This window comes from Dama dama, chromosome 1 (assembly GCF_033118175.1).
Source record: "Dama dama isolate Ldn47 chromosome 1, ASM3311817v1, whole genome shotgun sequence".
Taxonomy (NCBI): Eukaryota; Metazoa; Chordata; class Mammalia; order Artiodactyla; family Cervidae; genus Dama; species Dama dama.
In genome coordinates, this window is record NC_083681.1 from 48,788,192 (window position 1) to 48,805,214 (window position 17,023).

The 17,023-nt window shown below is 38.1% G+C and overlaps 1 pseudogene; it reads right to left on the reverse strand.

Annotated features, from left to right (window-relative positions):
- Positions 1 to 1,841: 1,841 nt before the first annotated feature.
- Positions 1,842 to 15,798, reverse strand: LOC133056575 (olfactory receptor 52A5-like; annotated as a pseudogene).
- Positions 15,799 to 17,023: the final 1,225 nt, after the last annotated feature.

Genomic DNA, 17,023 nt, shown 5'->3' on the forward strand with positions numbered 1-17,023 from the left:
AAAGAAGACATACAGATGGCTAACAAACACATGAAAAGATGCTCAACATCACTCATTATTAGAGAAATGCAAATCAAAACCACAATGAGGTACCATTACACGCCAGTCAGGATGGCTGCTATCCAAAAGTCTACAAGCAATAAATGCTGGAGAGGGTGTGGAGAAAAGGGAACCCTCTTACACTGTTGGTGGGAATGCAAACTAGTACAGCCGCTATGGAAAACAGTGTGGAGATTTCTTAAAAAACTGGAAATAGAACTGCCATATGACCCAGCAATCCCACTTCTGGGCATACACACTGAGGAAACCAGATCTGAAAGAGACACGTGCACCCCAATGTTCATCGCAGCACTGTTTATAATAGCCAGGACATGGAAGCAACCTAGATGCCCATCAGCAGATGAATGGATAAGGAAGCTGTGGTACATATACACCATGGAATATTACTCAGCCATTAAAAAGAATTCATTTGAACCAGTCCTAATGAGATGGATGAAGCTGGAGCCCATTATACAGAGTGAAGTAAGCCAGAAAGATAAAGAACATTACAGCATACTGACACATGTATATGGAATTTAGAAAGGTGATAACGATAACCCTATTTGCAGAACAGAAAAAGAGACACAGAAATACAGAACAGACTTTTGAACTTTGTGGGAGAATGTGAGGGTGGGATATTTCAAAAGAACAGCATGTATACTATCTATGGTGAAACAGATCACCAGCCCAGGTAGGATGCATGAGACAAGTGCTCCAGCCTGGTGCACTGGGAAGACCCAGAGGAATCGGGTGGAGAGGGAGGTGGGAGCGGGGATCGGGATGGGGAATACGTGTAAATCCATGGCTGATTCATATCAATGTATGACAAAACCCACTGGAAAAAATTAAAAAAAAAAAAATACTGTTGCATAAAAATATCAGTGTAATGAATTATATTGTATATGAAACAAAATCATCTATGCTGTTGTTTATGAATATACTAATTGTCATCATTATTTTAATTAAGGTCTTAAACATCTTCACTAGGCAATTTTCAGTTAAACATTGTCTATTTATAATTTATGCATTGAAATGTACTTATAATTTGCATTTATAATATCATACAAAGTAGACACATGATATCATTAAAATATTAAATATACTGAAAGTGTAGTAGATTTATTATTTTACAACTGAAGTTCAAATGTGAATTTGGATTGAAGACAACAGATTAAATAAACATAGAAGAATAAACATTTAATATACTTGTTTTGACTTAATATCTAATATATAAGTAATATTTTTTAATAAAGAAAGTTCTATTATACTATCCAAAGCAATCTATAGAATCAACACAATCCCTATCAAGCTACAAATAGTATTTTTCATAGAACTAGAACAAATAATTATGCATTTTGTATGGAAACACAAGAAACCTTGAATAGCCACAGAAATCTTGAGAAAGAAGAAAGGAACTGGAGGAATTAACCTTCCTGACATCAGACTACACTACAAAGTTACAGTCATCAAGACAGTATGGTACTAGCACAAAGACAGAAATACAGATCAGTGGAACAAAATAGAAAGCCCACAGATAAATCCATGCATCTATGGACAAAGTAGGCAAAAATATACAATGCAGAAAAGAGAGTCTCTTTAACAAGTGGTGCTGGGAAAACTGGTCAACTATGTGTGAAAGGATGCAATAGAACATTTGAATCGAAATCAGAACTCTAGTATCACAAATGTAAAATCTAGAGCTCTCTATTTCAGAAAAAAATAATGACATAAGAAAGCACATAATCTCACCAAAGACTTCTGTTTGTCAGGTTGAATTAATGTTATTTGATATAAATGAGAGCTCAAGATGCATTCTTAGAGTGGAAAATCGTGGACACTCCATCTCGAACCTGTTTGGTCTTCACACCATAAACAATAGGGTTGAGAAATGGTGGGACAAGTAGGTAAAGTGTTGATAGATGAATATGAATGTAAGATGGAATATGGAATCCGAAACTGTGTGTAAAGAAAGAGAAGAAACCTAGGGGATTAAATTCAAGGAATGTTGTCCCCAGATGTGGGCAATGCAAGTGTTAAAAGCTTTGAGTCTAGCTTCCTTTTGAGGCAGATTGAAGACAGTTACAAATATTCGAATGTAAGAGAGTATGATGAAGATCACATCAAAACCATATACTGAAAGCCACACACAGACCAAAGATTTTGTTAATTTGAATATCTTCTGCTGCCAGCTTCACAATGGCCATGTGCTCACAGTATGAATGGGAGACCACAGTTGTCCAATAGTGTTTCAGCCGGTATTTGATGAGGATGAGACACGGAGCTATGAGTATCCCTCCTCTGAGTGTCACTCCAACCTCAATCTGAGTGAGAAATTTGTGGATAAAAATGTTTGCCTGTCTCAAAGGATCACAGATTGCTACATAGCAGTTCAAGGCTATGGCCAGCAGAATACCAACTCAATACACTGAACTGTGTGGATAAGCCACATCTGAAAGAGACAGGCATCAAAAAGTATTTCAGGTGAGTGGAACCAGAATACTCCTAACATTTTTGGTAGGATGCATGTACTGAGAGTAATGTCTGTCACTCCAAGCATTACCAGGAAAAGATACATGGGTTCATAGAGGCTGGGCTCAGGTTTGATAATGACCAGGATTAGGAAATTCCCAAATAGAGCAGTGATGTACATGTCACAAAAGGGAATGCTGATCCAGAACTGCACAGACTCCAGGCCAGGGATCCCAATTAGTGTCAGCACCAAGGGTGTGAAGACTGTGCATTGAGCTGGAACTTGTTGGCCTAGAACTGCCAGGTTTAGGTCTTCTGATTCAAGGTGGTGGTTTGTGTTCACTGTTTCTCTTGTTTCCTGTTCTCACCTAGATTCATAACATCAGTGGTTAAGTGTGGTTTCAAATGGCATTTTGACAGACATACACATTTTTCCATGGAGCAATTAAGTGGGTCCAGGAAGGCAGATACATGCTCCCTGAATGATTTGTCTCAGATTTCAGTGACTTGGGTTTGATCCCTGGATTGGGAAGATCCCCTTGGGAAGGGAATGGCTACCCACTCCAGTACTCTGGCCTGGAGAATTCCATGGGCTAGAAAGCCCATTGGGTCTCAAAGAGTTGGACAGGACTGAGTGACTTTCACTTTCACTTTTCAGTGATGATTTTTGTGATCTTCTCTGTCCCCGTCTCCTCCCCCCCACCTCCCACATACTGCAACTGAAAGATTCTGCATGTGGTAGAGTCAAATAAATAAATATTAAAAAGATGATTCCAAGTTTTTTCTTGTATCCTTACTCAGAAATCATTTAACCAGGAGGTCAAGCAAAAAAGAAATGCATACTAAGTACTCCAAGTGCTCTAATAAACACTGGTTTAGATAAGAACTGATAAAGTAAGGTCCCTAATATCAAGGAGACAATAATCTACAGGGCAGTGTCATATTATGTGTCATGTTAAAAATGTACATATCAAGCATACAGAAATGATGTGACAAAGTATTTAAATATTACCTCTATTCCAGAGGTAATGCTAGGGATTTTTTTTTTTTTTCCAGAAACTTGAGTATAATCACATCTCTTAGGGCTAGAAAAATAGAAATAATACATGAATCAAAATGTCTTATGAACATTTAGAACTGCCAATTTTGATACAGGAAAATTTTACTTGATATAATAATATCCCCAAAGGAAAAATTCTGTATTTTACACCATAAGAATTTTTCTATTATTAAATTCTGCTTAATAAGTAATATCTTTATTTGAAAATGTATTATTTTAGTCAAATACATGAAAAGTTATTAACACAAAGAAAAAGATACTTTAAATATATTTCATACTGAATAAATAATTATACTTATTCACTGGGATTCAACTTAAGATATAATTTCTTGATTAAAAATAACTGGTTCTCATATTTTCATATTGGTATTTATAACATAAAATCTAATTTTTTCTCTATATTTTTACACTTCAATAAGATGAGGGTAAATGTTTTCAATATTCTGACCTAATCCAATCTTGAAGAAATTATAAAATGCAAGGGTTTCTTGGACAGGAAATACATGAATGTGCTGAAATTATGTAATTAAATTAAAATCATTTTGAATTATTTTTTTAATAAAAATGTGATGACTGGCCAAATACCTAATGCATTTCTCTCCTTATTTTATGTCTCCTTTAACCACCTTTTCCTTTATAAGCTACCCTTGGATATTATTGCATAGCTCAGTTTCCTGTTTATCAAGTTCATTCTTTCTGCCACAGAAGTATTTGTACATGTTTCACTATAAATATTTGCCAGTAATGTCCATTTTAAAAACACTATTTTAATCTTTTGGATGTTTATCTTTCTCTTAAATATAAAATCCTAGAGCATTAATATAGATAGCATATAGCTTTTATACTTTTCAATGATTTTTAACATCTTTTTCCACTTCAGAATCTGTGTTGATGTCCGATCCAACAAATTATCTCAGAATCTTCTTCTCTTCACCACGCAGTGACTTTAGTTTGATGCATGAAATTCCTGGTTTCAAAATTATCTTCCATCTAGATTTTCAAAACTAAAAGAGGTAAAAGTATAAAAACACATAGTATATTTTCTAACTGGGGAACAAGTAGGCAAAGTCTGAGAAACAATTGCCATCCTTAAGGGTGGATTCTCCTTTTGATTAGCAATGGTGGATGACCTCACTGTGGAATGGTGGGGCTGGATAAGCCCATCTGATTCAGGAATATGTAGTAAATGACTAATCTGGCTTTATCCTTTTCTGTTGCATGAATGCATGCTCAGTCACTTCAGTCTTGTCCAAGTCTTTGCGTGGACTGTAGCCCAGCCTTCTCTGTCCAAGGAATTCTCCAGGCAAGAATACTGAATGGGTTGCTATGCCCTTCTCTAGGGGATTTTCCTGGCCCAGTGATCTAACCCTGGTTTCCTGCACTGCATGTGGATTCTTTACTGCTGACCACTGGGGAAGCCATACTTTTCTGTTAGTCTTTTTCAGTTCAGCATTATGAACAACATGATCAATATATACCAGTGAGTTTAGGACTTCTATGAGAGAAACTTTATGTCTATTTTTCATAAATGACAGCAAAATATCAAGTTTCTCTAGGGAAAAAAAAAAAAATGATTTTCTATTTCTGAAAAGTCTCTCTTCCATTTAATGGCTAACTCATGTAGATTCAACCTCTGAACTCCTCTCCATTCCCTTCTCTCATTACCAGGATTTCCCTTTTCAGTCTCTTTTGCACTATATTGCTGAAATTTATACTAACAGCTTTCTGTAACTTAGATCTTTCTACCTCCAAATTCACGCTTTAGTATACAATCTAAAGATTATTTTGTCTTTGTTTTCATGAAATAATAAAAAAAAAAACCTATATATTAATAGCTGTAGTGCTTTATACTTCCCAGCATGAAGATCACATGAAACTACCAGGGGTATATGCTTTATCTACATGGAAAAATTCTTAGTAGAGTAGTTAAGAACATGGATTTGGAAATTAAGTCTAAGCTCCAGCACTTACTAACAATGTGGGTCTTCCAAGTTATTAAAACTTTTCTAGGCCTTATTTGCTACAACTAATCAATAGGGATAATAATCATCTTTCCTCATATGAGTAATAAGAGGGTTATTTGAAAAATAGCACTTAAAAGCATTATTTTAAAAAATTATGCTTAAGATGATTCTTGGAATATAGGAAGCACTACATAACTATATATTAATATTATTGTTGTCTTTCGCTTCAATCTTCCTTACAAACTTTACTAGTAATGAAGAAATGCATTTTGGAATTCTATAAAACATTTTTAAATGCTACAACATGTATTTTATACTTTCCTATGCTTGTATCTTGTTTCTTTTAGATTTTCTTCCATTCCAATGACTTTACCACCTAACAAATACTGTTTATTATTTAACTCTTAGCTCAAGCATCACCTCCTCTATGAAACAACTCTTGATTTCCTTAAGTAGATATCCGTATTTGTCCTTTGTGTTGCCAATGAAATAGACTGTTTAATGAATAAAACTCATTGAAAATTAATGAATCAGTTATAGCTTAACTTTCCATGGATTAATTAACATCAAAATATACAAATTTCAATGTAGATGCAAATCCACTTACCCTGCTGCCAGCTATATATCTGCAGGGGAAAATGGAAGGCAGGGTTAGGAAAAATGGAGAGTCAATCTAGGAAAAATGTTAGAATCTTTTTATCTTGATGTATAAGCTTCATTTGTTTTCATTACAACTTTAGCTTCCTATGTTGAGCAACAATAGATATCTGTTTTAGTTGAAGATTTCAAGAACTTTTCTATAGTTTAGTAAAGAAAAGAAAGGGAAATACCTACCAGACCAAGAGGAACTCTGTTTGATTTTTCAATACCCTTCATGTCCTAAATCAAATCCTAAATGAAATAATAAATTCCTTTTAAGAATGTCTACTAAGAACACTTAGTTGGAGCTTAACCTTTTTATAAAATTATAGTTTTAATATCTTACACAGACTCTCTTTATATTTTCTCTAAATATTCCTCACTAGTTCTCACAGGTACTTATAAGAACATATGCTCACATGTATAACTCCCCAATCTTCTTATGTATCTGTACCCACTTATACTGCTGTTACATTCTATGCAGATTAAATCCATTCCCAGAGGCAAGTATAAAACAAAAATAGTATTAGCACTTGACAAGGGCGGTAATGCGAGTCTCTGAGGATTACAAGTGACAAAATCATCTCTACAGACCACAAAATGTACCGAATTCCCCTTTGGTATCATCATTACATCATAATTATATAAAAAGCATTGAAAGGCTCCAGGGTCTTCCTCCCTTAATCTTAGTGATTCTAATTCCACCATAAATTTTAGCAAAATCAGTCTTAGTCATAGACTGCCCTTAACACAATAAATAAGGGGTCAAGAAATCCCCCCCCATAAACCATAGGATGTTTATTCTGTGTTTGAATAGATACTAAAATTGAATGTATCAATACTGAGAAGCAGTCAGTTCCCATCCCAGGAAATCATTTGCAGCACATGCAAGGACTCATAATTTAACTTCATGAAACAAAGTGTGATGAAAATAATTAGTCTTTCCAATATGAGCTAATCTAAAACCTCTTGGGATATATATTTGGACCCCATGGATTTTTTTTCCAAATATTTATCCCTTTTGTCTAAAAATCACTTCTGTTGGTTGTCAGTTTTACCCAACAGAAGCTAGGCAATTGCCAAGCAAGAGTCCTGTCTTTCACATAAACTGACTCATAGAAACATTTTGTATTGTGGTTATACTTAGGTGCTATTTTACACAAAATAAAATACACTGATTCATAATTCCTATAATTTCCCCAAGATGTGTAATTAAAACTATATTATTTATAGTGGCATCAATGACTGGCTAACATAGCCTTTGCTGTTTACATAGGAAAAGGGTTGTTAATCTGGGAGGGAACTTTTTAAGTTCTCAGGAATGTGGTATTAGTAATAATAACGTTGTTACAAAATCAATCAAACTATGAACTGGGAACTCTGCAGTTATCATGATCTTTTCTTTTTAGAAATAGCTAATTAAATTATTTCCTAACTTTATGGATAATAAGTGGTGGGGGTATGGTGGGCATTGATCTAGTCTGTGCCCTTAGGGCCATTTCTAGCAAAATACTAGATAAATATAATTCTGTCAGGCAGGGGGAAATTATTCCCTTTACCAGCAGAGTTCTTGTGGCTGGAGTACAATAAAATAGACATAGATTAACTGGAAAATAAACACTGAATTCATGCACACAGTAGTCTCATAAAAACAGGACCTAAGGAGTCATCAAAGCTTTTATACATTTTAGGCTAACAAACAACAAATTTGAGAGGAATTGAAAGGACAGAGAAGCTTAGGTTTGAGTGCTTCATAAGTAAGAAGTAAGTTTGAGCTTGACCAGTAAATTAGTAAAAAAGTTACAAAGTTTGTTCATAAAGGCTTCTGAGTCCTGAAATCCCAATCTCTGGTAGTAAGAGTATCTTTTAACTAACACCTCCTACCAACTACAAATTGGCACTTGTCAACTACCTCTAAGAGAAATGGAATATTTCCTGCCTTATCAGTAAATAAAGGACATCACAGTCATCAACAATTAACAGTCCTCCAACAAGTTAGTGAGCCCTGAGGAAATTCAGGGCTGAAAACAATACCTGCCATCTAGCAGGGATCAGACAGCAACCACACCCTAAGGTGATACACTCGGTGGCTCAATCAAGTCTGACTCTTTGTGACCCTGTGGACTGTAGCCCACCAACTCTTCTGTCTGTGGGATTATCCAGGCGAGAATACTGGAGTGGGCTGCCATTTCCTCCATACTAAAGTGAGCCCTGAGAAAATTCAGGATGTGAAAACAGGATATTAGCCCCTGATAGCTGAGGCACATCTAAACGGAATGATTTCAGTGAGCTCAAACTCTCGCATCTTTCCATACATAGAAAAATGCTAACTTCCTTATCTTGGGGTATCTGATTTTCTTTAATTAACAATAATCTTTTGACTTCCCAACCACCTGCCTTTTGTTGCAAAACTCCTATATACCCTAGTTCCTCCCCTTGTCTCCTCAAGCAGTTTCTCAGAGCTATCTGAACTCTATCTCCTGGGCTGCAACCCTCATTTTGCTTCAAATAAAACTTAACTCACACACACACACACACACACACACAAAAAAACACTTAACTCACAAGTGTCACACTGATGCAAGAGACAGATGGGCCCCAGGCTAGGTATTTACAACTGACCACCTATTCACAGCTCTTGGGGTGAGTAGATGAGCTCCAGGACATTCATTCATCAGCAGCTCCACGTTTACATTTCCTGAAGCAAGAGACAAATGGACTCCAGGACTACACATTTATGACTGGACTTCTGTTTATATTTTGAGAGTGACACCTCCTTGGGCAGCAAGGAGATCAAACCAGTCAATCCGAATGGAAATCAACAATATTTATTGGAAGGACTGAGGCTGAAGCTGAAGCTCCAGTACTTTGGCCACCTGATTCAAAGAGCTGACTCGCTGGAAAAGACCCTGATGCTGGGAAAGATTGAGGGCAGGAGAAGAAGGGGGAAACAGAGGATGAGATGGTTGGATGGCATCACCGACTCAATAAATATGCAGACTCCAGGAGACAGAGAAAGGCAGGAAAGCCTAGTGTGCTGCAGTCCATGGGGTTGCAAAGAGCTGGACACAACTTAGTGACTGAACAGCAACACTTCAATATAAAAACTGGTGACAAGAATGTGGTGTCCCACGGACAAAAGAACAGGAAAAAACAAACGAACAAACAAACAAAAAACACCAAAGAGGGTCTTGGAATGCAGAAACAGAAAAAACAGACTCTTATCATCCTTCCCTCCCCCATGTTGTAACCATTAACAAATTTCAGGTCCTCCTGAGCAGTATAACCTGTCTCCCCTCCGTTTATAAGGAGAAGGCATTTGCCCTACTCTTCCCCCGACCCAATATATGTGCCTCATTTAATCAGCAAATGAACTGTAAGAACCTTATCCTGCTTCTTGTACACTGGATATAAAAATGGACCAAGGAGCCCTGTTCAACGTCTGCTCTCCCTTGAGCCAGCCTGCTGTTCTAACAGCATCTCTCAGCCTAATAAATTTTATTTTCCTCTCATTCTGTCTCGTGTCTGGAAATTCTTTTTCAACCCGTGCGTGGACCATGACAAAAAATAGGGCAAGTAACTGGACATTGGGTATTTTTATGGCAGGGCAGGCTGGGACTAAAACCTGTTAAAAGATTAAGAGATCACACATTCCCCATCCTTGGAGAAAAGGAGACACTGTGCAAGTGAAAAACCTTCATGGGATGGAAAAGTCGAGATGCTAGGCCATAATAACTCTTGCCGCACCCTCCCATAAACCTTTTCAGTGGGATCCATATTAACTGAGGGTTGTGTGAGTAACCAGAAGAAGGTCCCAGGGTAGGTCAGGTGTGAAAAATGAAACTAGACATTTGGCCAAAGCGAAGAAAAAGATTTGGAAGAACTGCCCTATGTAGTTGATTTAACCACCTCTTTACTGAGTTCATCATCATTAGGGAGGATACACAAACCTTTTCTTTCTGGGTGTGCATGTCTGCCTTGCTTCTATCTTAATTAAACAAACCATTTTTCTGTGTGCTCTCCCACTTGCTGTTGTGCTATGTCTCTAAAAATAAACTATGTACCTGCATTTATAGCTTTTGCTTCCATGGTAAATGCACTTTTCACTGGGAAATCACCCAAATCTGCACCCTAAGGACATAAGTCTGGTATGTCTCGCAGACAGATAAAGAATAACACATGTGGCACTTCTATCCATTTCTCTTGTTTTCTACAGAACTGATCTAATTGTAAAACAGTACTGTAATTGAGAGATCCTTCAACCAGCCAGCATTCCCCATCTTCCAAAGGACACTGCAGCCATTCACCATCTTCCAAAGGACACTGCAGCCATTAAGTATCACAGAAGAAGATCAGGAGTGTCTTTCTTAAATTCTGGGGATCAAACTTGTCCCAGATTTTTAAAAAAATACATTGTAAAGGAGTGGTTTTGGAACTGCCACCATGTCCATCTGTAAGAGAAAAAAGTGCCATCCACAGCCACGGCTTCTTTCCACCAGAGGTGTCCCTCCCTGCTCTAGTTGGGGGTGTAGACAGATTTTCCACCACAACTTTCCTTCCCAGGTCAGACTTAGTCTGTCCCTTACTGACACAGGTTCCTTGCTCATCCCTTCCAGTTCTACCACTGAAGAGGGGTGGAGATGCACCAGGGGTAGAGCTGATGTCATCCCAAATTGATTATTTCCTTACCACCAAGGCCTTTGATTTCATTTGTCCTTTTCCTCTGATGCCACCCAGGGTGTAGCAGTAGTTTCCTGGAATGTTTCCCAAGCTAGGACTACTAGGGGGATCATCCATCTTATGTGTGTCTATGCACATGCCTGAGTGTAGTCCTGACTGGAGTAGAAGCAATGAGTCATAAAGAGACGAACAGCAACCAAGATGTCCCTCCTGAGTGCCACGACGCTAGTGTATATGATAGCAAAAGAGGTGGTAGAGGGTCGGCCAGTGAGGAGAAAGTGCTTTTTTTCCCCTGAGCAATTAGGGCCAGGCCTTCTAGTTTATTTCTACAGATTCCACAAAAGGAATACCTAAGGAGTTTAGACAAAAGCCACCAGAGAGCCTCCTCTGGTCCACTAAGAGCTAGCGCTATCAGCAGAAGAAGCCCATTGCACTTTCAATCTGGCCAAATCCTCCAATTCCCTATCTGTGTCCTCAAAAACCTCATGGTCATCAGCAGTGCTTTTATCCATGTAGACTGGAGGCACAGCTATGACAAAGACTCACTTTCAGGTTGCTGGCCCCTGAGGTAGGCAACCAAAAGATGTTTAGCCTAAGAGACGTTCCTAGAGCTAGAGTTCTGCCTCACTCCCAAACATGCTCAAGTAACTTTTGCTCCTAGCAAGGCTAGACACTTCCATACATGGGGTCTAAGTAAAAGTACATAGTAACAGCATGGATCACAAGTCTCCTGAAAGTCTATGATCCTACAGATTAGGTTAGTAGTTCCAATTCCCCACTCAATTACAAAATGGTTAAAGAGACCAGGAAAAGATGACTGAGAAAGGAAAGTTTGGTCCACATGCTTTGTCCATTTCTGGCCACTCCCCTTACAGGGATGTTGGGTGTCTCTTGGCATTGGCAAGTTGGTATAAACCTCCAACAAGGCTCCCCTTTCTGGGGTTGCCTTCAATCATTATGAGGCACCATGAAACCACAGAACAGGGCTCATTACTTGCTTCACGCAGGGCATGTCATTCATTCACAAAGGCACACTGGAAAGTTAGTAAAGTAAAGCAGAAAGCATGCATACCGAGAAAGCAGAGAGGCTAGAGCTCTGAGGGTTCTTACCTTGTCCTGAAGATCCCAGACGAGCCCCCAGGAAGATAGCTTACAGTGAACGATGTTGGAATCGTGATCTCCAAAGAAGAAGATTTAACTTTAGGACCAGAAACCAGGCTTGATCACTCAAGAGATTTTGTGTAGCAGAGTTTTATTAAAGTATGAAAAGGGACAGAGAAATCTTCTGACATAGACATCAGAAGGGAGATGGAGAGTGCCCCCTTGCTAGTCCTAGCAAAGGAGTTATATACTTTTTAAATTGATTATTACAATAAATCAAAAGAATGTCTCAAGGTTGTAAAGATTTTACTAGACAGGCTCCCACAAGTTACATTTTAAGGTGACAGGGTTAGAAGTAACACTAGAAAGATCTTACCAGACCCACTTCCATAATATACATTTTAAGATAACAGGATAATTCAGAAGGTTTTCAGGAAGGAGAAACTGTCCTCAAGCAGGATATGTTGTTTCTGTATAATCCTTAGTACAGAGTTTAAACTGAGTTGCTTTGTTGTATAATCATCAGCTCCAGGCTTAAAGAAAAAAAATGTTTTATTTGACTAAGACTGAGGAATGTAGAAGGGGAAAAAAAAAAAAAAAAAAAACCCACCTTTGTCCTTTCCTCCTCCTTGAGAAGTCCAGACTTCTATCTCCTCTTCGAGAGCCCCAGACCTCTTTCTCTTCCTCAGGGACCCTGGGCTTCTTATCAAAGTGCCTAGGAACTGACTCTCAAAACCTTCATAAATGAGTTTAGACTTTATCTTAAGAGAGACAAAAGGTTATTGAATAACTTTAATATATTGTTTCTCACTGGAAAGCCACATTTTTTCCAAGACACATTTCACAGTATATATCTATTCACCTGAAATTTCAGTAAAATTCTTAATAATTTTGGAAGAAGAAACACACGTTAGAAACAACTTAAAAGTTTGAAAACCAAACTTCAAGTTCTGTTTCAACCTATGCTTCAATTTCGTGTTCTTCCAATGGGAATTTTAACAAGCTCCCAATCTATAAAAGCTGGTGCTTACTGAGTGATTTTTCTGTGCTAAAAACTTCAGGGCTATATCATTTCATTTAGTTATTTATTATCTCCAGCACACAAATGTGGAAAGCATTACAGAGAGAAAATAAAGTGATCCAGGTTACTTGTTCGGACATTTTAGAATGTTCATTTGAATCCTGGTCCTTAGATATTATGTGTTGAAACGCCACATGATAACTTTCATGTGTCTGCATAGAAAGGGCTTTCTGAACAAAAGTTAATTGCAAACTGGGTTGAAGGGCAAAACTTACAAATGAAAGGATGATGGATAAGCCATGGGTCAGGAGCTAAGGGAGGGAGATGTGGCTTACTAGACAATCAGGACTGTGAACTATATTTATCAATAGGTAGAATCATGAATTAGCTTCTCTGCCCTGGTGAGGCAGCAGGATTGGGGCAGAGGGTCTGCGTAGCTCATGATTTGGGGCAGAATCATGCAAGATTGTGCCCTGAATTCCCTGGTCAGACAAAGGCTACCGGTTTTGCTCTGCAGATGGGGCTGTGCTCTCTGACCAAGTGCCACTGTAACAGGGCTTTTGGATGTCTTATGCAGCTTCCTATGAGCTCTGGTGAGGTTTCTTGGTCAGGCAGACTGAAGGTTGTTTTCACCACTGTGCGGGATTGCAAATTAGTTTCCTTGCCAGGGAACAACTGAAAAACCAGCTCCAAACCAGATATTAGTCACTAAGGAGATGCAAATCCAAACTACAAAATAACTTACATCTACTAGAATAGCTAAACTTAACAGACAGAGAATGAGTGGTGATGTGATTCTGGTGAAATGTCAACCATCAGATGTTGTTGTCGGAAACATAAATATTGCAGCAGCTTTGGGAAATAGTTTCATGCTTTCTCAAACTGATAAAAATAGATTTATCATTTGGTGCACTTTTATGAAACTACTCCCTGTTCACCAATACACAGTCAGTTATTAAGTTTTACTTACATATCCTAAATAATAATCATATCTGTTATCGTATCCCCATTCTCAAACCACTACTTTGAGGCCACCATCATTTCTCAATTGTGCTTTTGCGACAGGGCCTAAGCTCTTTTCCTGAAGATTTTATGAGGAACAAAAATGTCATCAGTTCAATTCAGTTCAGTCACCCAGTCACGTCCAACTCTTTTCAACCCCGTGAACCATAGCACACCAGGCCTCCCTGTCCATCACCAATGCCCGGAGTTTACCCAAACTCATGTCCATTGAGTTGGTGATGCCATCCAACCATCTCATCCTGTGCCGTCCCCTTCTCCTCCCACCCTCAATCTTTCATAGCATCAGGCCTTTTCAAATGAGTCAGCTCTTTGCATCAGGTGGCCCAAGTATTGGAGTTTCAGCTTCAACATCAGTCCTTCCAATGAACACCCAGGACTGATCTCCTTTAGATTGAATCTCCTTGCAGTCCAAGGGCCTCTCAAGAGTCTTCTCCAATACCACAGTTCAAAAGCATCAAAAATGCCATAGAGAAATCCTAATAATAAAGTATTTAGTGAAAATGTTTATGAGTGTTATGTAATGAGTGTTTATGCAATAACATTGCATTTTAATAGCATAGAAGGAAATTAAGAAGACAATCTTTGCAACATAGAGGCTATAAACTTTTTATCCCAAAATCCTTTAATAGTTGTTCATTAAGTCACTGGTGGGGAAATAATTAGATTAGAGGAAAGGCTCTGTATAGTCCATGAAGTCCCAAAGAATTGGACATGACGTTCACTTTCACTTTTCTCTTTTTTTGTATGACACAAACTTGACCATCACAGTCCAATTATTTTGTAGAATGTCCCTAAGTGGGGTTTGTTTGATGAGTCCCAGATTATCTGGGAATGCCATGGAAGTAAGGCTCTTTCCCTCTCATGTATCTGTTCAGGTTATTCCTGGTATGAATTTGCCTTATTACTGATCACTGTCACTGATAATTTAACTAAGACGGGGCCTGCCAGAATTTGTCCCAGTTAAGTTATATATTTTCCTTTGGTATTTAATAAGTATTTTGTGGGAGAAATTTTGAAACTATAGAGATATGTTACATTATCATTTCTCCATTTTTTTTTTCAATAGTTAATAAGTAGCCACTATCATCCCTTTAACATTCAATTTGTTCCAGATAAGGCCTGTGGGAGCACTATAATCTGGCTTTGTCATATTTTTGACATGTGCTTGGTATTCTTTGATAATTTCTTTGCTTTTTGGTACAACAGTGTATTCAATGTACTTTCACTAACCTGGCCCAGGAATTATCCATTTTCTGAAGAAGTTTTGGCTCTTTCTCATACAAATCACTAGAAGCTGAGATTTGCATTAATTTCTTTGGCTTTCAACCACACAACAGTGATGTCCACTATGTAGTTCTTGTCGGTTGTCATCTCATGAATCCACAAGTTTAGTTGCTATTCCATTTCTTCAAGCTTCATCACGTACTATAGATGTTATTCTAGCACCTTCTAGAGGGTCCTCACATAAGGATGCAGGAATTTTCTTTTTCTTTTTTTCTGGATATACCATAGCATAGATTCACTGACACTGAACTCACAACAGCTTTATGAATTACACCTGAAAGAAGCTTGTGTACCACATACATTGTGTCTGTAATGTACATCCCAGGTTTCTTGCTCCTAGGAACACTAGACAGCACTATGTTTGGAGGCATTTTAAACAGCAAATTATCACCAAAAGTACAAGAATGTTTAAATCATGGCACAAAATACATCATGAAGAGGACATTTATTTATAGTATTTGAGGGGAATCTTAAAGGAAGAATATTACCTTGTTTGACCCTAGTTGGGACACGTACATGTTCTCGCACTCTGAGCATGTCTGACACACAAGACCACAAAAAGCTCTGAATATTAATTTTGGGCAACAAATTGTACTCCCCCTTTAAACTATGTTGTGCTCATATTCATCTGTGATAGTTTTCATTGTTCTTCAATCAGTTTTGTCTGCAAGCAATGTAGTTAATGATATCCATGTGTGAAGTCATCACTTGTGTTGTTGGAAGAGGGTGATTGCAATGGCCAGTATGTTCTCTTGGCAAAGCTCTGTTAGTCTTTGCCCTCCTTTATTTTCTACTCCAAGGCCAAATTTGTCTGTTACTCCAGGTATCTCTTGACTTCCTACTTTTGCATTCCAGTCCCCTATAATGAAAAAGACATCTATTTTGGGTGTTAGTTCTAGAAGGTATTGTAGGTCTTCATAGAACTGTTCAACTTCAGCTTATTCAGAATTACTGGTTGGGGCATAGACTTGGATTACCATGATATTGAATGGTTTGCCTTGGAAACGAACAGAGATCATTCTGTCGTTTTTGAGATTGCATCCAAGAACTGCATTTCAGACTCTTTTGTTGACTGTGAAGGCTACTCCATTTCTACTAAGGGATTCCTGTCCACAGTAGTAGATATAGTGGTCATCTGAATTAAATTTGCCCATTCCAGTCCATTTTAATTCACTGATTCCTAAAATATGGATGTTCACTCTTGCCATCTCCTGTTTAACCACTTCCAATTTACCTTGACTCATGGACCTAACATTACAAATTCCTATGCAATATTGTTCTTACAGCATCGGACTTTAATTCCATGACCAGTCACATCCACAACTTGGGTGCTGTTTTTGCTTTGGCTCTGTCTCTTCATTCTTACTGGAGTTATTTCTCCAGTCTTTTCCAGTAGCATATTAGGCACCTACCAACCTTGGGAGTTCATCTTTCAGTGTCATATCTTTTTGCCTTTTCATACTGTTCATAGGGCTCCCAATGCAAGATACTGAAGTGGTTTGCTATTCCCTTCTCCAGCGGACCACATTTTGTCAGAACTCTCCACTATGACCTGTCCATCTTGGATGGTCCTACATGGCATGGTTCATAGCCTCATTGATTTAGACAAGGCTGTGGTCCATGTGATCAATTTGATTAGTTTTCCATGACTGTGGTTTTCATTTGGTCTGCCCTCTGAGGGATAAGAGTCTTATGGAAACTTTCTCATGGGAGAGACTGTCTATGGGGGAAACTGGCTCTTGA